Below are 22,257 nucleotides of genomic sequence, written 5' to 3'. Positions count from 1 at the left end.
AGCGTTGGGCAGTTAGCGGTAAATAGTTGTTAGCGAGTCCAGTGACTGGAATAGGCCTATAGTTAAACATCAGACAAATATTCAGTGTAGTTCGAACACAATTCACTTATTTTAATAAAACTAGACACGTGAATGACAGTAAACAAGTTATTCCATCAGATACCATGATTGGCTTTATGGGAAAAGCCCCGTCTTTTTAATTGATCAGTAGTTCCATTACATACATTTCATTCAAATAAACTCTCATCCACTTACAAAGATAAACAAATTCAAAATAAAAAGGTATTCACCTTGATGGGGTTCCAATGAGGAAAATACCTTGCACTCCCACTCCCTCCTTCCTCCGCTAATTCCCTTAGAAAATCTACATTTATATAGTAAAACTACTACTCATGTCTTGCCACCAGTTTCCTAGCTTTGGAGGGACCATGTCCCTCCATGTTCTCATAACTTGCATCCTTGCTATGGTGGATGCCAGGATAACATCTCAGAGAGGTAAATTTGATTCCATTGCCCCATCCCATAATCTCACTTGAATGTTATCCCTGAGTTTAGTATTGATGATTTCTGAAATTTGCTGCAGTACTTGATGTCAAAACACCTCTAGAACTTGATAATTTTCTATGATATGTAAGGGAGACACCTACTCTCTTCATCTGAAACATTCCACGCTGATAGAAGGTGGAATCGTAGATTATTGGGATATAATGGAACCTAAAAACTATACATTCTTAAGATCCAATATATGATAACCTAATCAATAATTTTTGAAGTTTCTTCAACATTCTCCTCCAGTTATTATCTGATTTTTTCACGCCTACTTTCCGTCCCATGATACTCAACCACTTCTCAGCTTTGGGTAGCTGAAGTTTAGAATAATATTTTGACATGTGTTTTTGGCCATTTTCAGAGTTACAATTTTAAAAAAATATCATGTCAGCATCCCTGCCTTTTTCATAAATACATGCATTCTCTTATATTGAAAATAAAATCACTTTCAGTTGGTAAAATAACTCACTGATCTTATGTAATGGCTCAAATCTCCTATCAAATAAGATACTCTATTAATCTCCACCTCATTGCTCCTGTTTCTGTTCATTTTATAACAGATCTTATGTGATCTCACTGATCTTATGTAATGGCTCAAATCTCCTATCAAATAAGATACTCTATTAATCTCCACCTCATTGCTCCTGTTTCTGTTCATTTTATAAACTAAAATTGGGAAGCTTCGGTTGTCCCATATAAATGCAAGCGATCCTAGATTTCTTGACCCCCTCTGACAGTTTGTGACTATTTTAATGTAAAATCCCTTCAGGGTTCAAAATTCAGATTCGAAGTGCAGGAGCTAGACCAGTTTCTTAGTATTGGGCATCACCCAGTATGCAGGAGCTACCACCGGTGAACCAGAATCTAGTCCTAGCACACCACAAATCTAACATCCACATGAAATGCACACTTTAACTTTTTGCCCATAATGTATGCTCCATTATATTTAAATGTGTCATAGATGTGTCCTAATTCTTCTTCATTTACATTCTCAAACATTCAAAGTCAATGTCACATTTCCATGTTTGTAATCCACCAGATGGCATGGGGAGCCAAAAGTAGCTCCTGGTAATTGTTGGTTTTAAGTTAACCAGGCTCTCACAAAGTAGAAGCAGGAGTTTAATAGGTCCCAGCTCCCAGCAATTCAAACCCAGCCCCTGATGTATATCATTGCAGTCAACACATTTCTTAAGAGAAACTAACCTCAACCGTACCTATTCATGAGGGCCATTGTTTCAGGACTGCAGCTAGGTAATAGTGAAAAAGAATCGTGTTCCAGCATGGCCTGCAATATACTACTCACCAAAAATGTCTCTGCCTTCCTCTGGGTTTTATAATCCCAGATACAACTATTTGTGGTCCCTTTTGTTTGAAGAAGGATGGTGGTACATATAATGGAAGTGTGAGAAATAGAAACAAAAACCTGGGCAGTATACCCATTTTAACTAATTGAATCCTACACAAGATTAAATGATGTATTTTGTTCCAGTGCTTGTACTTCCTTTTTGTTACTTTGAATCTAGTTCCATAATTGTCTTTTTACATTTTTTCCCATTTGTTATCTCACTTTATTCCTAAGTAACACATCTCTAACACCCTTGGGTAGAAACCTCCCTAACATTTTCTATGCATACTAGCCATCTAAAAGAAATTAAACTGTTACCTTGAAGCCTCAGAAAAGCCCACCAAAATATTAGGCTGTCCTGTGAGTTTAATGTCAGTAATTTCACTGGCCTATTATTGGTAAGAGTTATGCAGGACAACCGAAGGCAAGTGTTTGGCAGTTCAATAACAGAAAGATGTCAGCAAGCCCAGGGATTAGAAAATGTCAATAGTTCAACAACAGATAAATATTTAGGTAAAGTGTAACTTGACACACACATGACGGACAATATTTTGTTCCATCAGATGTAATGATGGGTTTTAGGGGGAAAGCCATGACATGGTTCATATTTCTTGTGTTGGTCAGGATGCAAAGTTTTAAGTTTTATTTAGGGCTTTCGGTAGTATGCCTTTCATGCACAACTTTAAAACATAAAAACATGAAGTTATTGAGAAAAAGGAAAAACATTGAAGAAAACAAAAGGAATGTTGAAATGCAATTAGTCATATTTAAATCATGATTTACAATGCAAAAAGGGCTTTTCCTTTATAAGGGTTTTGTGTTAAAGAAACATTTTGGAAATTGTATCTCTATCCCTCAGTGCAGGAGGGATTCTTTGGCAACAGGACCACATGGTGCATGACATGCATTACTCACTGTAACAGCATTTCTGATGATTGCATCTGCTTAGATTCACATGCTGTGCATATAGTCCGACATCTAGTGGCAATCGCAAGGTATTGCATCTTGTCTTTCGAGGATCGAAAGGGGACGTCAACATGGGCGTGCCTGTAACACTATCCCTAACGTGACCTGTAGTGTATGTTTGTTTGTTTGTTTATTTGTAGCGCGCGCCAGACCCGAACGTATCCGGGCGCGTGGTCAAGAATACTTTAAGCTTACATGTTACAGTTGCAGATTGCGGCATAATACATAATAGAAGGAATAGTTAAAAGCAGAAAGATATTAAATACAGTATAAAGATATATACAGAGATTGTCAATGTACAAGGTAATGTCAATATGCAGGGATAGATGAATATATACAGTTATGCAGTAAATAGTTGAACAGGGCACAAGTATTCAGGGAGGCAGTTAGTGGTCATTTTCTTTAAGCCATTTAGTGAAGTTTAATCTGAAGTGTAAGTAAGTTTGGTCAGATCTTAGAGAGGTTGGTAGGGAGTTCCACAATTGGGCCGTCTTGACCGGGAAAGTATTACCTCCTGCAGTAGACAGTTAATGTACCTTTCTCTGGTGGGTCTGTTGGAGGTTCTTCTATTGAATCTATCTGTTAGGTATTTGGGAGCTAAATCGTTCATACCTTTGTAAGTTAATGAGGCTGTTTTCAATTTAATTTTGTCAGCTGTTGAGAGCCAGTTAGACTGTCTTCTAATTTCAGATATATGCTCTCTTTTAGGGATTCCTAGGGCAGTTCTGAGTGCATTATTTTGCAGTGTTTGGATTTTTTGCATAATGTGTTTATTAGATCCTAAGTATAGAGCATTGCAGTAATCCAGTTTGGATAATACCAATGCTCTTGCCAATGTGAGGCAGCTGGTGGTGGACAAGTAGGGTTTTGCTGATCTGATCAATTTGCAGGTGTAAGCGGTAGCGGAGGTCAGAGTAAGGCAGGAGTCAAGGTAAAAACCTAGAGTTTTTACCTCTTTCATTACTTTAATGGTATTGCCATCGATAACAAAGGCGGAGTAGTCAGGGTTCTGTTTTTTGATGTTTTGTTTAGTTCCCAGTATGATGAGTTCCAAGATCCTTCAGGCTTCGAGGTCCCTCTGATAGTATTTTTTCTGCCGCAAGAGAGCCTTATGACTAACGTAAGTGAGTACAGATAGAGAGAAAGTAGTAAGATGTCTATGTTCCTTCTACCCAGAGCGGGGAGGAAGGGTGGGCGCATGTGAATCTAAGCATATACAATAATCAGAAATGCTATTACGGTGAGTAATGCATGGCTTCTGATGCTTGTGAATCTGCTTAGCAACACATGCTGTGCATAGACTAGCGAGCAGTACCCAGAGTTGGAGGTGGGGTGTGAGAAGGAACAGTAGTAAAAAGATGTCTTAGTACCGCTTGTCCCACCTGAGAATCAGACCTAGATTGAATATCTAAGCAGTAGTGTTTTGTAAAGGTGTGTATTGATATTGATGTTTTATTTCTATCGCGCTCATACACAAGTGTTTCAGAGCACAACAAGGCAAGGAAGGGGAATAGGGGAGAACAAAACAACGATCTTACTAGGCCCAGTGACATTGAGAACGTGCAAATGCATGGCAGAGGGGGAGGGGAAAAGTACATGGAAGGGGGGAGAAGTGGAAAGTGCGAAGCAAAGGAGAAACAGATCAATAATAATAAATAAATAAATAATAAAGTCAACAAACAGTGGTAGTGCAGCCGCCAGCAGCAGACAGGGTAGGTCTGAAAAGTGCAGGAAGAAAAAGGGGGTGGCTATATGGGTACAGATACAGACCCCAGTGCAAAGGGTGGCCCGGAGGCAGTGCGGGAGGGTGGCAGGGTGAGCAGGTACCTGGGCCCGTAGGACAGAAGGTGGCCAGCTGCACGGTGCCAAGAGAGAACAGATCAGCAAGGGAGAAGGGGAGCGAAGGTAGAAGAAAAGAGGAAAGTCTTGAGGTGCTTCCGGAACCGGAGATGGTTCTCAAGTTTTTGAGTGGCAGAGAGGCTGTTCCAGAGGGAGGCCCCAGCCAAAGGCAGATATCTACCCCCAGCTTGTTTCTTTGAAAAATGACTGACCCTGAGGGAGTTAGAGGTAGAGGAGCGAAGAACTCGAGACGGGAGGTATTTGCGGAGGTATAGCTGAAGCTATTTTGGACCCAGACCCCAGAAAGCCTCGTGGACAATGCAGAGGATTTTGAATGTAATCCTTGCAACCACTTGGAGCCAATGGAGGGATTTCAGAGCTGGAGAGATATGATGCCAGGGCTTGAGGCCAAGGATAAGTCTCACAGTTCTGTTCTGGATTAGTTGCAGAGGGTGGAGGGTAGAGGCAGGTAGATTTAGAAAGAGGCTGTTACAATAGTCCAACCTAGAGAGAACAAGAGCTTGGGAGACCATGAGCTTCTGGGGGAAGGAGTACAGAACTCCAGGTTGCTGCTCTGCAAATGGATTTGAGAGGAACATTTGCAATGAATGCTATGGAAGCCCCAGAGCCCCAAGAAGAGTGTGCTCTAGGCTTGAAGGGCAGATCCACTTTGAGATGGCTGACTTAGAGACAGGATCACCTTCTCTACCAGCTGCTTCTGAAACAAAGATCTGATTTGTGTTTCTTAGTGGTCTTGCTTTTTCCAGATAATATATCAGCACTCTACGCACATCAAGTGTGTGTAGGCTCTTTTCCGCCATGCTAGTGGGATTCTGGAAGAAGGTGGGTAGTTCTATTGATTGGTTCACATGGAACTTTTAAATGAATTTAGGCACAAACCTAGGGTGAGTGCGCAAAACCACCTTATCTTTGTGAATTGTAACAAATGGGTCCTGAGCTGAAAGGGCCTGTAATTCACTGACTCTTCTGACTGAAGTGACTGCCACTAGGAAGGCGGTCTTGTAAGTGAGAGCCTTAAGGCTAGCCCCATACATCGTTTCAAAGGGGAATCCCATTAGTCTAGTTAATACCACATTTAGGTCCCACCCAGGGCTGGGTTTGAAATAGGGGGATGAAGTCTTTTAACCCCTTCCACCACAACTCCTTCTTTTTGCACGTAGTGTGTATCGAAAGCGCAGCCAGGTGGATTTTCATTGAATTAAAAACCAGACCTGAGTCCATTAGATGAGTCGGGTATAACACAATGTGAGTAGGAGAGCAGTCTATGGGATTGATGCTCTTAGAATCGCACCAGATGACGAAGCGTTTCCACTTATTGGAGTAGCAATGTCAGGTGTTAGACTTTCTTGCCTCCTTAAGAATATCCATACATCTCTGAGGAAGTTGGAGATGCCCGAACTCTATGACCTCAGGAGCCAGGCCGCTAAATTCAGATTTTGCGGGCGAAGATGGAGTGTCTCCCCCTTGTCTTGTGAAAGCATGTTGAATGGGCAAGGTAATTTCATTGGAGGAGAGATTGACATCGCCATCAGATGGGAGAACCAGGGTTGGCGGGCCCACATGGGGGCCACCAGAATCATGGTGACTGGTTCCTGGTGCATCTTTTGCACTACCTTGTTGAGTAGGGGATTTGGAGGAAAAGCATAGACAAATTTCCCTGACCATGTTATGCAGAGACCGTTCCCCTTGGAGCGGTTCTGGGGGTACCTGGAGGCGTAATCTTGGCATTGTGCGTTCTCCAGAGTTGCAAACAGGTTGATCTCTGAGAAGCCCCCTTCTGCAAAGACATTGGACACAATTTCTTCGTGTAGCTGCCATTCGTACTCTGTGGGTTGAGGGAAGTCTCTGCTGAGTATGTCTGCCAGAAGATTGAGTTCAGGAGGAACATCCTGTGTTTGAGAGCCCACTTCCAAATGTTCTGGGACAGTTTGGATAACCCTGTAGAGTGTGTGCCCCCATGTTTGTTCAGGTAATACATAGACCTGGTGCTGTCCGTGAGGACCAGTACTGTCTTCTCCTGAAGTTGTGTCTGAAAAGCATTTAGGGCTTTGAACACCGCCAACAATTCCAACAGGTTTATGTGGTTGGACACTACTTCTGGGGACCAAACGCTGTGTGCCATGAGATTAAGGAGGTGAGCCCCCGACCCTGTCAGAGATGCGTCCGTAGTGAGAGTGGCTTCTACTGCGGGGTGGTGAAGGTCTTCCCCTTCAAGAGGTTTTCCCTCGACCACCACCGCAGAGAGAGAACGAGGGCTGCCGAGACAACCACTAGATTGTCCCATTGTCCGCTGGCCTGACACCACTGGCTGTTGAGCCACTCTTGCATGGGGCGCATGCGCAAACGTGCGTGTGGGACTAAGTAAATGCAGGAAGTCATCATCCCCAAAAGTCGCTTGACCTTGCGTACAGTCACCTCGCGACCGGCTACATAGTGAGGGATCTGGAACAGCATGTTTTGAACCCTCTCATTTGTGGGGAAGACGAGGCCGTCTTCTGTCCGAATTAGAGCTCCCAGAAATGGTTTGACTTGGCTGGGGTCTAGACTGGGCTTCTTCTCATTTATTGAGTATCCCAGACTGAACAGTAAATCTACGGTCCTTTTGGAGTTTGATAGGCATGTTCCATCCGAATCCCCCGTTATTAGCCAGTCGTCGAGGCAAGGATAGACTGGAATGGAATGCCTGCCCAGGTGAGCTGCTACTACCGCCAGTACCTTTGTAAATACCCTTGGGGCTGAGGCAATGCCGAAGGGAAGGACCCTGAACTGATGGTGTTTGTCGTCTATCATGAACCTTAGGTATTTTCTGTGCGCTGGCAGCATTGAAATATGAAAGTATTCATCTTTCATGTCCAATGTCGCCCTGTTTTAGGAGAGAGATTACCTCTTGCAGTGGTGTTATACAAATCTCTTGTGGTTTGACAAATTTGTTTGCTGGGTGTAAGTCTACCACAGGGCACATGGTGAGATCCTTTTTGGGTACAAGGAAGTACACCAAATAAATATCCTCGACCACTTTGATCGCCCACTTTTCTTGCAGGATCTCGACCTCTTGTAGCAGGATCTTCAGATGTTCTGGTGCCATTCGCCGGGACGTTGGTGGCCGGTCTCGTGGAGGTCGGCTGAACTCGATACAATAACCGTGGGTGACGATTTTGAGCACCCACCGGTCTGTGGTAATTTCCTCTCATGCGTGGAAGAATGATGTTATCCGTCCCTCGACCAGAGAGGCATGGGAGGGGACCCGGATCGGTAAGTCATTTTTGATTTGAGGCTGGTGAGCCTCTAGGGGTGGTGCTTCTACCCCTTCCTTTGCCACAGCGCTGTCCTCTTGGCTGACATTGGTTAGCGGCAGCTGCCCCCTGTCCTGAGGACCATGTATTTCCCATTCCGTACTGATTGTGGGAGGAACAGGGGAAAGATTGTCCGTGAAAGGAGCGGCGAGAATTAACCCCTGGCTGCTGATAGGGTCTCTGATCTGATTTAGTGACATCAAGGTCTCATGCTCCTTTTTCGCAGTCTCTAAAGTCTCATCCACCACTTTTCCAAACAGGTTAGATTCTTCTACCGGTTTGTTAAGGAGGGACGCCTGTGTTTCCGGTTTGAACCCTGAATTCTTCAACCATGCTTGACTATTCAACAAGGTACCCAGGGCTAGTGTTCTTCCTGTTGTCTTTGCAGCATCCAGGGTGTTTTAAAGAATGTGTTGATTCACCTGCCTCACCTCCAACACAACTGCAAGCAGGCATGATCGTGTTGGCTCTGGGACTTCCTGCAGGCCTTCCTGGAGTAGGTTCCACTGGGTGTTGTAGTAATTAGCCAACAATGTGTTATTGTTGGCCATCCTGGTGGAATAGGCTGCAGGTGTTGTGATGCGCTTACCCAGGGCATACAATTTCTTGCAGTTCTTGTCTGGCAGTGCCTCTGCCGTGGGCACGGGTACCCCTGCTCTTTTCCTAGTCATTATTACCACTAGGGAATCGAGAGTGGCATGTTCCCTGGATGTAGGGTGGGTCTGTTGGCGAGGGGTGAAAAAGCTTCTCGACCTGTGGGTTAACTGCCCTTGTTTGTGATGGAGTGAGCAAAGAAGGTGCAATACGCCTTTTGATGGAGTTTAGAAGAGGTATCTCCTGGCTTGAAGGTGGTTTCTCCTACAAAATGTCCTCAACAAAGTCAGTGTCTTGCGTTGCCTCTTGCGTGGCAATCTGGAAGTGTTCTGCCGCTTTTTTCAGGATAGCATTGATTGCCATCTGGTCATCTATGGGAGATGCCTGTCTTATAGGAGATGCAGGAAGATCCATGCACAATGTGTCTGGGCCAGGGGTATTGGTCGGTGACAGCCATGGTGCTTCACCAACAGATTGATCCTCACGCCAATCTGGGGAGAGGTCTATAGGTTCTTCAAAGAGATCCTCACCTTGATCATAAGGGTCCTGAGGGGTCTCCTCTGGTTCTGTTAGATCAAACACCTCCTCATGAGGAGAGTGACTGGAGTTTTTTTTTAAAATTTAGACGTAATAGGATAGAGGTCTTCCTCCCTGTGCCTTGTAGGAGTGATAAACTTCTCTTACAAGTCCACAAACTTCTAAAGTTTATTCATATACCCCTCAAACCTATCTCTGGTCCATAAGGAAGACGCAGGTGGGTCTGGAGTGGGGGAGGGATCTTCTTGGGGACCTATGGTTCTTAGGCTATCAGGTTTTGTCTGACAGTCTTAGACAGGGGCTGGGAACCTTCAGTATATTCTTCCTGACCTTCTTGACGTTTGGAAGTGTCCTTCGACGTGTCTCTAAGCCTATTTGCCGCCGAGATTATGTTTGCGAGACTCTTGCGGATCTCCAGCGAGTCTGGAAGGGATATCGACGGCCCTAGCAGCTTTGTCACGGTTTTTGATGTTGCCGAAACCTTATGTGCTGGTGCGCTCTTATGAGGCTTCTCGGCACTCTTATGGACTTTGGCGCTGACGCCCTTGTCACTTGAGTGCCCGGACGCATGCTGCCTAGAAGGTTGCAGGCAGGGCTGCCGACCCTCTGGATTGGTGGGTTCTGTCGAAGATATCGGCATACCCGTTGGCATCGTTGGCCATCCCGATGAGTCTGTCGTGGAGGCCCAGGGGGTTGTGTGTTTTCCTTTGTGTGTAGTGTGTGCGTCCCTGTTGCTGGAGTGTACACTCCCCAGAAACTGTGGCCTGCCTGTCGGGGCCGGGGACGGACGACTCGGAGCATGGCTGCTCTGAAGATAGGTCAATGGCCTCTGTCTCGGAGCCACAGCAGTCGCTAATTTCCTCGTCACTCGCAGGAACCTGTGGCGGCGGGGAAGCTACCTTCGTCCTGCATCATGGCGTAGGCCGCCCACTGTTTAACACACCGTTCTTTTATCGTCTCAGGATGTAAAAGCTTGCAAGGCCGGCAGGACTCCTCGTGGTGATCTCGAGGTAGACACTTATTACACCTCTGGTGTGTGTCTTTCCAGGGATACTTGCCTTTGTAAGAAGGGCAAATTGTAAAAAGTGGAGGTCATGGACAAAGATATTATATCAGCAATTTTTCGGGCTCTGCATTAGGCGACCAGCTAGCTGGGAGGAAAAAAACAATATGAGGGACCACAACGCGTGAAGTATCTTGTGTACACTACACTTCACGTTAGGGATGGTGTTACAAGCACACCCATGTCGAGGTCCCCTTTCGATCCTCAAAAGAAAAGATGCAATAGTCCGCGATTACCACTAGATGTCGGACTACATGCACAGCATGAGACTCTAAGCAGATTCCTAAGCATAAGAAGTTCATATAGTTCATATTATATCAACAAAAAATGTTGTATGAAGTTGCCCTTTACTGTGGTATGACTTAATTCTAGGCATCTATGATAAAGCAAGCATGATAACATGCTTGCTTTATCATAGATGCCCAGAAGTAAATATTATGCCACAGTAAGAAAGGGCTAGACAGGCTGCCCCAAAAAGCCAGTCGAGCCCAGTAATAACATATACCATGCTTGCTTTATCATAGATGCCCAGAATTAGATCATGCCACATTAGGAAAGGGCTAGACCGGCTGCCCCAACATGCCAGTCTATCCCTGCAGAGTAGCCTCAGACGTGTGTTCGTAGCTCGCGGTATTGTTTCCTTTGTCCCAGTGCTATTACCCGCTCCTGACCCTTTTACCCCTTCCTGATTCCGAGCATTACTAGCCTTTCCCAGACTCCCGGATTCCTGGACTCCGCGCTCCCGGAACTAAACGCAACCTGGACCAGACGAGACTCGAGCAGCGCTGCTCAAGACCAGGAGTGTTCGCAAGAAGGCAGCGATCGAAGAAACCGGCAAACACCGGAGCCAGGTGAGAAGGGGGGAACTCCTTGACAGTTTGAGACGCCACCCGATCGAACCTAAAAACGAGATGGAAGCTGCCGTGCAGGACTTAATGCGACGCATGCAAGAATTATCAACCGAGGTTCAAAATCTTAAGGCGGAAAACGCTGCGCTCAAACAAATGGTCTTATCCCGGCATTCTGCTACAAAGGAGGGTGCCCTGTTGGGCGGTATTGTTGACAAGTATGATGGTTCGGCAAAAACACTTTGCGGATTCCTGGATTCATGCCTGGTCCACTTTACCTTTAAGCCCTATTATTTCTCGACTCCTAGTGCTAAGGTGAGTTTCATCATATCCCACCTTTCCGGCAATGCCTTAACTTGGGCAACACTCCTTGTTAACTCTGGCGATGCCCTCCTAGACGACTATGATGGGTTCATACAGGCCCTTAAAGGCATGTTTGACCGTCCAGAGCAGGTCTATACTGCCCAAGAACGCTTGCTGGACTTTCAACAGGGCTCCCAAGATATGCTCACTTATGTGACCAGACTTAAACAATTGGCTAAGGAAGCAGACTGGTTCTCTGAGGCTAGTTTTACCCTGTTCAGGAGAGGCCTGAACGATGAGATGAAGGATGAACTGGCCAGGGTGGCCAGACCAAATTAATTCCAAGCACTAATGGACCTGGCCTTGCAAATAGACTTTCGCAACCAGGAAAGGAAGGCTGAAAGGAAGAAATCTAAGGGAAACCCACCCAAGACGTCCTTTGAGAGCACAGCCAGAACGGACGCAAACCCAAGTCCAGCCCCAGAACCTGAACCCACGCAAATTGGAGACTTTTGTGGACCCATATCACCTGAAGAAAGATTGAGAAGGATCCCTACGGGTTTGTGTATGTATTGTGCTTCAGACAAACTTTTGGTCAGGGAATGTCCTCTGGCACCTCCTCGGTGTTCGGGAAACGCCAGCTCCCGATCTTAAATGGAGCAGAGATTCGGGAGAGAGATGTTTGCTCCACATCAATTCCATCCTTGAACTCTCCTGGACAAAACAGTTTGGTGAATCTACAGGCCTTCCTGTCGCCCTCCAAAGACAAGACCTATCCCATTCTGGCCTTGGTGGACTGCGGAGCTATGGGAATTTTCAATGATCAAGTCTGGGTTGTTAATCATCATATTCCGTACGAGACATGAAACACCATGCAGCCGGTGGAAGCAATTGACGGAAGACCCCTCTCTTCAAGACCCATAAGCCTGCAGACCAAAGAGATCCAACTTTCCATAAACCATCATCAAGAGCGGATTACATTCGACATCATTAAGTCAGCCCATTACCCCATGGTTTTGAGAATGCCCTGGTTACAAAAGCACAATCCGTATATCAATTGGACAGCAGGATCATTATTCCTGGGCTCAGAGTTCTGTATGTCCCACTGTCTATCCCTGGACCCCTCCTCGGTAACTTCTAAAGAACCACCAAGAGACCAAGAAACACCACTCATGGTTTCCAATATCATACAAGTTCCAGAGGCCTATCAGGGATATGCTGATGTATTTTCTACTGCCACAGTCCAAGCCTTACCCTCTCACAGGCCCGAAGACTGTGCCATAGATACGGATCCCTCAGCTGTAATTCCCTTCGGCAGAATGTTCATTCTTTCCGAACCCGAGAAAAAGGCCCTTCGGGAATACCTAGATACTAATCTTGAAAACGGCACCATAAGACCCTCGAAATCTCCAGCGGGTGCTTCGTTGTTCTTCGTTCCCAAGAAGGATACCAAGGAACTCAGACCTTGCCTCGACTATAGAGGCTTAAATCAATGCACCCTCAAGGATTGGTACCCACTGCCCCTGATCTCGGATATCCTGGAAGCTGTGAGAGGAGCCGTAATATTCACCACATGTGTATAGGCGCGTTACAAATACCATATCATATCATATCACCAAATTGGATCTCAGGGGTGCCTACCATTTGATCCGTATCCGGGAAGGAGACGAGTAGAAGACCGCCTTTAGAACACCCTTTGGCCACTACGAGTACCTGGTCATGCCCTTTGGACTAGCCAATGCCCCAGCAGTATTCCAATGTTTTATGGATAGGGTGTTCTCTGATATGTTGTTTCTCTTCGTCATTGTCTATCTGGACGACATATTGATTTTTTCCAAGGACCCTCTGAAGCATGAAGGACATGTTAAGGCAGTTCTACAAAGACTCCGGGAACATCACCTCTTAGCCAAGCCTGAAAAATGTTTGTTTCACGTTACCTCTGTGCACTATCTGGGATTTATCCTTAGTCCAGAGGGGATTGGCATGGACCCTTCAAAAGTAAAGGCCATTCTCACCTGGCCTACTCACACGTCCGTGAAACAAATCCAATCCTTACCAGGACTAGCCAATTTCTACCGAAAGTTCATAGCCACCTTTTCTGAGATTGTACAACCTATAGTGGCTCTGCTAAAGAAGGACACCCCATTTGTCTGGTCAACATTACAAGAAACTGCATTCCAGCAATTGAAGACTGAGTTCACACAAGCTCCCATTTTGGCTCAACCCGATACAAGTCGACCCTTTTTAGTGGAAATGGATGCCTCTAATTACGCTATAGGAGCAGTGTTGAAGCAGAAAATGGAGGACGATTTGGAACACCCCGTTGCTTATCTTTCAAGAACCTTAACTCCTAGTGAAACACACTACTCCGTCCTGGAAAAGGAACTCTTAGCCATTCGCCAAGCCTTCACTGATTGGTGGCACCTACTTCTGGGAGCCAGACATCCTGTCCAAGTCCGTACTGATCATCGAAACCTTCAGATTCTACAGTCACTGGAGTGCAGGAACAGTTGTCAGACATGTTGGGCCTACTTTTTTGCCCAGTATCAGTTCCACATTACCCATGTCCCTGGATCACAGAACCTAATCGCTGACGCCTTGTCTCGCTGTCCTGACTACGTGACCACTGAAGATAAGGCATTTCCTAAAATGTTTTCTCCCACGATTTTCGTAGCCCAATCAGTTGATCTCCTGGAAGAAGTCTGATTGCAAACCCAATCCTCGGAAATATGGAAGGACATTTCAACAAGAAATTACTGGAAATTAAGAGCTAAGGAAGGCTACTTATTCAAGGACAATGCACTACTCATTCCTACACGGAAATTACAGCAAAAGATAATAAACCTTTGTCATAACACACTCCATTCCGGGCACCGAGGTATCACCAACACCCTCCGCCTTATACAGAGACAGTTCTGGTGGCCTAAAATGAAGTCTGACGTACAGCAATACATCCAGGCTTGTATAACCTGTGCCCAAAATAAACATGATAACAAAAGACCGGCGGGTCTTCTTCTGCAGCCCACTCTACCCTCTAAACCATGGGAAATCATCGCTACAGACTTCATAGTGGAGTTACCACCTTCCCGAAGGTATACTACCATCATGGACACCATAGATTTATTTACCCATATGGCCCATTTTACACCACTGATGAAACTACCCTCCTCTTCAGAGCTAGCTGGAATATTTCTGGAACACATATTCCGACTACATGGGCTTCCTTCCAAGATCATATCTGACCGGGGTCCCCAATACATTTCACAATTCTGGAAACACCTCTGTCGGGTACTAGGAATCCAATGTGCCCTCTCTTCAGGATATCACCCCCAAACCAACGGAGCCACAGAACATGCAAATCAGACCCTGGAACAATATCTCCGATGTTTCGCCACCAAGGTCCAGGATGACTGGTCTCTCCTGATACCCGTTGCGGAATTCGCTTACAACAACTCCGAACACTCAGCGCTACAGACCAGCCCTTTTTATTGTAGTCAGGGGTTCCATCCATCGGTTTTACCCTCGGTTCTTCCTTACCCTACACCAGTACCTACTGTTGACTCATGGATCGAAACTCTTATCAACATTCACCGGGAGGCTAAACAACACTTAGAGAAAGCCAGATTACAGACCAAGAGGTAGGCGGATTCCAAGAGAAGACCAGGTCCTTCCTATACGGTTGGTGACCGAGTGTGGTTGTCATCAAAACTACTCCCCGACACTTGCGACCAAACAAGCTGGCTCCCCGCTACTATGGTCCATTTCCCATCAAGGAGAGTATCAATCCGGTCTCATATCGAATCAAGCTACCTGACTCCTGGAAAATAATTCATCCAGTTTTTCACACATCCCTATTGAAGCCCTACATCCAATCCTCTCGAAAATCCAGTAGACCTTCTCCTCTACTGGTTGATAACCAACTGGAATATGAGGTGTCCCGGATTTTTGACTCCAGGTATAAGCGGGGCCATCTTCAATACCTAGTGGAGTGGAAAGGATATCCTCCTAGCGAAAGGACCTGGGAACCTGTTTCAAATATCAAGGCTCGTCGGTTGCTCAGAAGATTTCACCTAATACACCCGGGCAAACCTGGAGGGAAAGGCCTTCGGAGGAGGCATGCTGTCATGAACTTCAGATCACGCCCTTTTTGGACCTCCTGGTCCTTGTCTCAACGGGGCTTACATTCCGTACTACTTCCAACATGGCCGTCAAGAGCTGAAGCCCTTGCTCGCTCCATGCGCTGAACGCGGCGTGATCTATTTATAGACCACGCCTTCCGCGGCTCCGCGCGTCTCAATGCTATTGCAGAGTAGCCTCAGACGTGTGTTCGTAGCTCGCGGTATTGTTTCCTTTATCCCAGTGCTATTACCCGCTCCTGACCCTTTACCCCTTCCTGATTCCGAGCATTACTAGCCTTTCCCAGACTCCCGGATTCCTGGACTCTGCGCCCCCGGAACTAAATGCAACCTGGAACCAGACGAGACTCGAGCAGCGCTGTTCAAGACACCGTTCGCAAGAAGGCAGCGATCGAAGACACCGGCAAACACCGGACCCAGGTGAGAAGGGGGGAACTCCTTGACAGCGTTGTTCTCCAGAGTGCCTCGTTGTATCTAGAATATCACTTTGAAGTTTGGTGCACACCGACTTTAAAAAGCTTGTCAAGGCTGGTTTAAGGGGCGATGCAGTGTGCTCATGTGCCCTTTGTTTGGTGCGCCTATGTGCGGGTGCGCCGATCGATCATGCCTTAAATCGGCCCAGATTCCTACGTTTACCAATTGAACCTAGGTCATTCCAGATGTGTCTTAAGTTGACCTCATTCAAAGTAGTTTTAACATGTGTAAAGCAAGGAGTTAATAAAACATGTGTACACTTCAGGCACCATACAGGGGCTGCCCTATATTGGGTCAAGATCGTTGGAATAGCATATTCAGTAATGGACGAGGATTTATCCATTAAGCCCAATTCTTGTTTCCTACGGGTAGTTGCAGCACTTTGTGTAACCCCCAAAGGGGTTCACAAACTCTATTTTCAGCTCTTACCACTGCTCTATCATTACAATAGCTCCAGTTTTCAGCATCATATAATGCAGCAGAAACTGCCTTAGCTCAATATATATCGTATGGGAAGGTGTGATGGTGTTACTACCAAAGTGTTTAGAAAAACAAGTGACCATGCACCCCTGCCTAGGCAACATAATAGAGTTCTTCTCAAAAAACTATTTCAGTTCACACTACTTACTCTTTTTCTAACCCAGGATGCCTGCATTGATAATTCTATCCCTTCTCCTGGTTAATGTGATAATAGCATTTGGAAAGCTGGGTGTGGGGGCAAGAACACAGTGGCCGAGGTGGCTGCTATTAGACATTTTATCTGCAAGCACTTTAGTGTGGGTTTATGAAGACCAAACTGTGGTGTTTTTGTAGGGTTTCCACCAGGTTAATTCTGATTCTCATAACGGTAATGTTTCAGAGCAGTCTGGCTTCCTCTTCGGAGGAGAGAGAGGTGGTACTAAAGTACAGGCAGTCTTGCACCTGCACACAAAAAGGTAGCTGAACAATGTGCTCTTCAGTATATAGTTAAGCATTGCAAAATACCTACAGTGCAGATAAGTACCTAAATAAACAGTCACAAGTATTATGACAACAGTAAAGTGTCTATATAAGACACATAAGACATTTTAAAAACGTTACCCATACTTATAGTGGTGTAAAATACATACACTACTTTAGGAGACCTTTACATATTATAAAGTTTGTCAAAGCAAACTGGTCCTTCAAAAATAGAAAGTAAGTAGTTAAAAATCAAACTAACATCACTCAAAATCCCAAACCCCTACTTAACCATGTATTCTGAACACTTTTAGATACATTAATTAGGTACTGCTTGGGTAGTCTTAAATGTTTTTCTACAGATTTAAGTGAGGTATTATCAGCATTCTGCAGGAGCTGCATAGGAGGCAATCCTTTGTTTTGTAGAGGATGGGGAACCATGCCAGAGAAGTTCCAGAACCAGGATCCGTGAACAGAAGCAGAGAGAAGAAGGATTAAAGAGATGGAAAAAAGCTTCTTTGCAGTGGATCCCGTGGAATGCCCCGGCAGGAGGTCAAGAAGCAGAACCCTTTCAGGAAAGACCCCCAAGACATACAATCCACTAGTTCCCCAAAACCATTGTAGAATGGAAATATTTGGGACTACATCTTCCATAATTCATTACTCCTCAGTCTGCAATCCGGGAACAGATCAAGGATTTTCCAGGGATGAGTGGGAGTTCCGGATATCCCGGGAAGTCCATTTTCTACAAAGTAGGTATGGAGGGGAATCCGACTACCACTATTCCCATCAGAAACCTGTATCGGTATCGGTGAGGGTAGCGACTGGAGCGGAGAACTGAGGAACTGGAACTAAATCCCTCTTGATTTTATTTATTTTTTGTAAAGCGCCAACTTGGCTATAGCCCTCAGACTGCTACAATAAATACAACACACAGTTATAACATGTCACAACACACAAAACAAAGAAGCAAGTCAGATAAAAACGAATACAGAAATAATATAAAAAGAAAGCAAAATCAATTCAGTAATTTATAATTCTTAGGCTCGTGGTGGATGCCAGATTTCTCAATTTGTTGCAGTGACTCAGAGGAAGGATGGGAGATTATTATGACCGCAACCATTGACAATGCAGTCTGTGTCGTTCATTGAGGACCACTCATTAATTTGAACCCTCCAAAGAATTCTAATATCCTGGGTTCTGATATAGCTCCCCCAACTTTAGAATGCAACCAAGCCAAACGTTTATTCTGAAGGGCTTCTCTCGGCTCAGGTTCTTTTCGGTTTATTCATGTTTCTTGATGACAATGTTTCTTCGATCCAAAACCAATCCTCTTAAATATGGATCTATAATCTCTTGCATTAAAGCCTTTTAATGCGTATTTCTCTCTCCAAAGGGGGGAGAACTGGGTTATCTATAGAGCACCTGTGTACCAGCACATTTGGAGGATTAAGGATCACATTGCAGACAGGGGCAGAAGGCCCAATTAACGGGCCTACAGAAATGGCTGAACTTTGCGATTCAATATAACCTTTAGCAAAGGCGCCATTTAGAGCCATTGGGGGATTGATAGCAATCAGATCAGTTTGAGAACTTATTTCTGCCTTACTAGAGACTGGCTGTATTATACAGGGGGCTGCTTGACTGTCAACTGATGGGGTGCTCACCTGTGCTTCATTGTCAGTGTTGCTAGATGAAAGGTCCGATCCGAAGGCTCTGCTGTGTTCTTATCGGGTGTTCCCTTCTTGGTGAAGAGGTAGGGTCTGTTCTGGGAATTTGCCACTGTCGTTGCACTGAGGAACAGTAAGCAACAAAAATGACGTTCCCCTTGTGCAGCCCAGGGAAGGGGAAAAAGCTTGTGGCATATAAAAACCCTGACGGTCTTCTGCGGGATGGTGAGTTCAACAGAGAAGGAATCCGAATGTTCCAGTGGAAGAATGCTCCAAGAAAGTCTGGTAAGTAATATCAATGTCCTGGAGTGGTTTCCACGCTGGTAGGTGCAGAGGTAAAGAATAAGCACTAGCAGCGTGCAGACGCAGAACTGAAAAGGACAGAACCAAAAGAGAATGAGGGAACAGCTAGTAAGGAAATACAGACTGAGATCAGCAAAGCGGAAGCCAAACAGAAACATTCCCAAGAGGCACAACACACTTGAAAAGGAAGCGGTAGGACCGGAAACCGTCAAACAGGAGGTGCGTCGGCTGATACCATAATTAACCGGTAAGGAGGGAGAGTTCCTTACTGAAAGAACGTGAAACCCCGAGCGGGAGAAAGGAGATGAGAAACAGCTGATAGGAAGAGAAGGAGAGAGAGAGAGAGAGAGAGAGAAAGAGAAAGAGAGAGAAAGAGAGAGAGAGCGAACCTGCAGAGGCAAGCTGATTTAGCACAGAAAGAGAAAGAAAGAAATGAAACAACAACGCTGTGAGCGGCGTGAAGGACACAGGAACTGAGCGGACCTTTGGAAAGCACAACTTGGGGAAAATAGGAAGGAGAGACCAAGGGCTGGCAGAGACCGGCTAGAAAGAGGTAGGGTAAGGGAGAACAGGCCGAGACAGAGAGGAGCACTGGGACGCGAGGCGACCAAGCCGAGCGGAGTAACAGGAACAGTTGAAACGCGTCGGGGAGGCGTGCCTTCCAAGTGTATAAAGGGAACTGAACGGAAACACTAGACTGCTGCACTGGATACGTGGTGGAACACCCTAATGTCTCCTCCAACATGACCAGATCTCCCAGGAACCTCTCCTCATGACATTGACAACCGCTGTCCATCCTGTCTAACTGAAGAATTATCTTCTCAAAAGAGTCTACTGAGGCATTGAAATACATAACATTCTCACATTGGTCCAAGTCCCGGATAATCCTCTCCTTAATAGCCTGACATTTTCCAGCAGCCTTCATTCGCTTCTCTCCCACCTGGGAGTTTGATAGAGCTTCAGAAATGACATTATCCATACTTTTCTGGGGGGATTGCATTGCTTTACTCACTGCTAAAGATAGTCAGTTTTCCCAGAAGGTGAAGCAGACCTGTGTGTGGTGCGGACGAATATGTGGAATAGATGTATGCATAGAACGAACCCGATCGCTCTGAACTGCATAACGTTCGTATTATGCCTTGGAATGCATAGAACCTTTGAAAGAGCATACCTCATATCACACCCCATGCTTACTCTCTCCTTACACCACCACTCAACTAGAACACATGGATACTATGACACCATTCGGTATAACGGTTCTCATATCAACATCTACCGCTCACTACCCATCACTCTAAGTAAACATTGCTGGTCTCACACCCCCAGCCAGGCGTTCTCCTCAGGCCTAACGCAGCCACTCTCGGTCTGGATAACTCCGGCCAGATCGAACACATAACCCTGATCTCTCAGCCACCACACCTACCGCTAAGAAGCAGCTACCACAGGAACTCCGCACCAGCTGCACACATACCTGGTGCGCACACGCACCTTTGGACTCTCGCTAATCCCTCTACTGACCAGAACTCCGGTTCCAAAGGGCGTTCAACCTACCAGCGCCTTCAGACCATACCAATGGTATATAAGGCGCTATATAAGTGCAAAATAACATAACATAACAGTTTGGGTCTAGGAGGTAATGCAGGAGGGCTCCTATTATGGGCTCCTTGAGGGGCCGGATGAGGTAAACTATGTTGTAGTTCCGTGACCAGGTCTGCAAGGCCGATAAAATATCAAGCCAAAGGTCCTTGGGTGCAGCTGGTATGCTCAAACAGGCAGCAGGTAGTGCAGTGGGTAGAACTTCAGGCCATGGAGGAGGCTGAATTGATGGATGAGGCATTGGTAGGATAGGATCAGGATGCTCACTGATTTCCTCATGGTCGGAGTAAAAAGCCTCCAGAGGTTCTTCAACTGTGACGTCTCCTCCTTGAAGTAATGTGGCAGGTGATGCTGTAGCAGTGGATATAGAAGGCACCATGGTGAACAGTGGCTTGGGAGGTGTGGGCCTTGGCAGAAAAGAAAATGCTGGAGCCATCTCTGTGTCTACACAAGCCCTTCTGGGAAATGTGGCAAACGTTGAAGCTTGCGATGGGGACGCCAATGGTGCTGAAGACATCCTCGGTGGCAGAGAAGCTCTTGTCAATTTGGTAGAGATGGTAGTTGAGGTTGTTGACGAAATCATTGACAAAGCAATCATCGAAGGGGTCAGCCGTCGACGAGGAGGTGGATGATTTTGCTTGTCACTGAGTTGTCGCCAAGGTTGTCGTTGGTGAGGATCTTAAAGTTTGCGACGATTTATGATGGGCATCACCGGAACTGTTGACTTGGTCATTGTAGTAGTAGACGAAGCAGATGTGGACGAAGTGGACGGCGTTATAAGCATCGACAGAGTCGTCGATGGTGGAACAGTGTCATGAACCATCGGACACGCCCCTTCTGGGCCTCCTGGTCCTTGACACGTCGGGGCTTACACTCTGTTGTCCTTCCAACATGGGCGTAAGCACAGAACGCTGCTTACCAGCCTTCACGTCCGATGCAGCACGTTCTATAAATTAGCCACACCCCCGCGGCCCCGCGCGTCTCAACTGTACTGTTAGCTGTGTCTAGACGTGTGCTACGTAGTTCGCCTTCACCGAACACTGTTGTTTCCCGGTTCCCGGATCCTTCGCTTTCCCCTACTATCCTTCTCCTGCTTATTCAGCCTTCTTCCCGGATTCCGTGCAGCCGCCTCCGAGTGCACCTTATCCTGGACTTCCTGGAGTTTCCTATTGATCCCGGACATCGAAGCTGAACGAACACTGGAAGCCGAAGACGGCAGAGCGGGCTTGTACAAGACCCGTACCATACGGAAGAAAACTCCTTCTAAAGAGTCCATTAAGCAGCGAAAACAGGTGAGAAAGGGGGAAACCTGTGACAGATTGAGACGCCACCTAACTGAAGTCGATACAGACATGGAGGCGGCCATTCAAGATCTTATGCGCGGCATGCAAGAACTAACGACCGAAGTACAAAACCTAAAGGCAGAGAATGCCGCGTTAAAACAATTAGTCTTATCCCGCGACTCTGCCACAAAGGAAAGTGTACTATTGGGCGGCATCGTAGACAAATACGATGGGACAGCAACAAACCTTTGTGGATTCCTTGATTCCTGTTTGGTCCACTTTACTTTTAAGCCCTATTATTTCTCTACCCCCAGGGCTAAGGTGGGCTTTACTATTTCACACCTTTCCGGGAATGCATTAACCTGGGCCACACCATTAGTTAATGCCAGAGATGCCCTCCTGGATGATTATGACGGATTAATTCAAGCCCTCAAGACCATGTTTGACCGCCCAGAACAGGTCTATATTGCTCAGGAACGTTTACTCGATTTCCAGCAG

The 22,257-nt window shown here is 46.0% G+C and overlaps 1 protein-coding gene across 2 annotated transcripts in view; it reads right to left on the bottom strand.

The window, feature by feature from the left end:
* The window catches only part of LOC138467452 (uncharacterized), a 665,424-nt gene that overhangs the window by 19,804 nt on the left and 623,363 nt on the right, over window positions 1-22,257 (bottom strand). The gene's annotated exons all lie outside the window — the stretch shown is intronic.

This window comes from Ambystoma mexicanum, chromosome 4q, assembly GCF_040938575.1.
Source record: "Ambystoma mexicanum isolate Mex_15411 chromosome 4q, UKY_AmexF1_1, whole genome shotgun sequence".
Classification (NCBI taxonomy): Eukaryota; Metazoa; Chordata; class Amphibia; order Caudata; family Ambystomatidae; genus Ambystoma; species Ambystoma mexicanum.
This window is presented reverse-complemented; position numbering and strand designations above follow the sequence as displayed.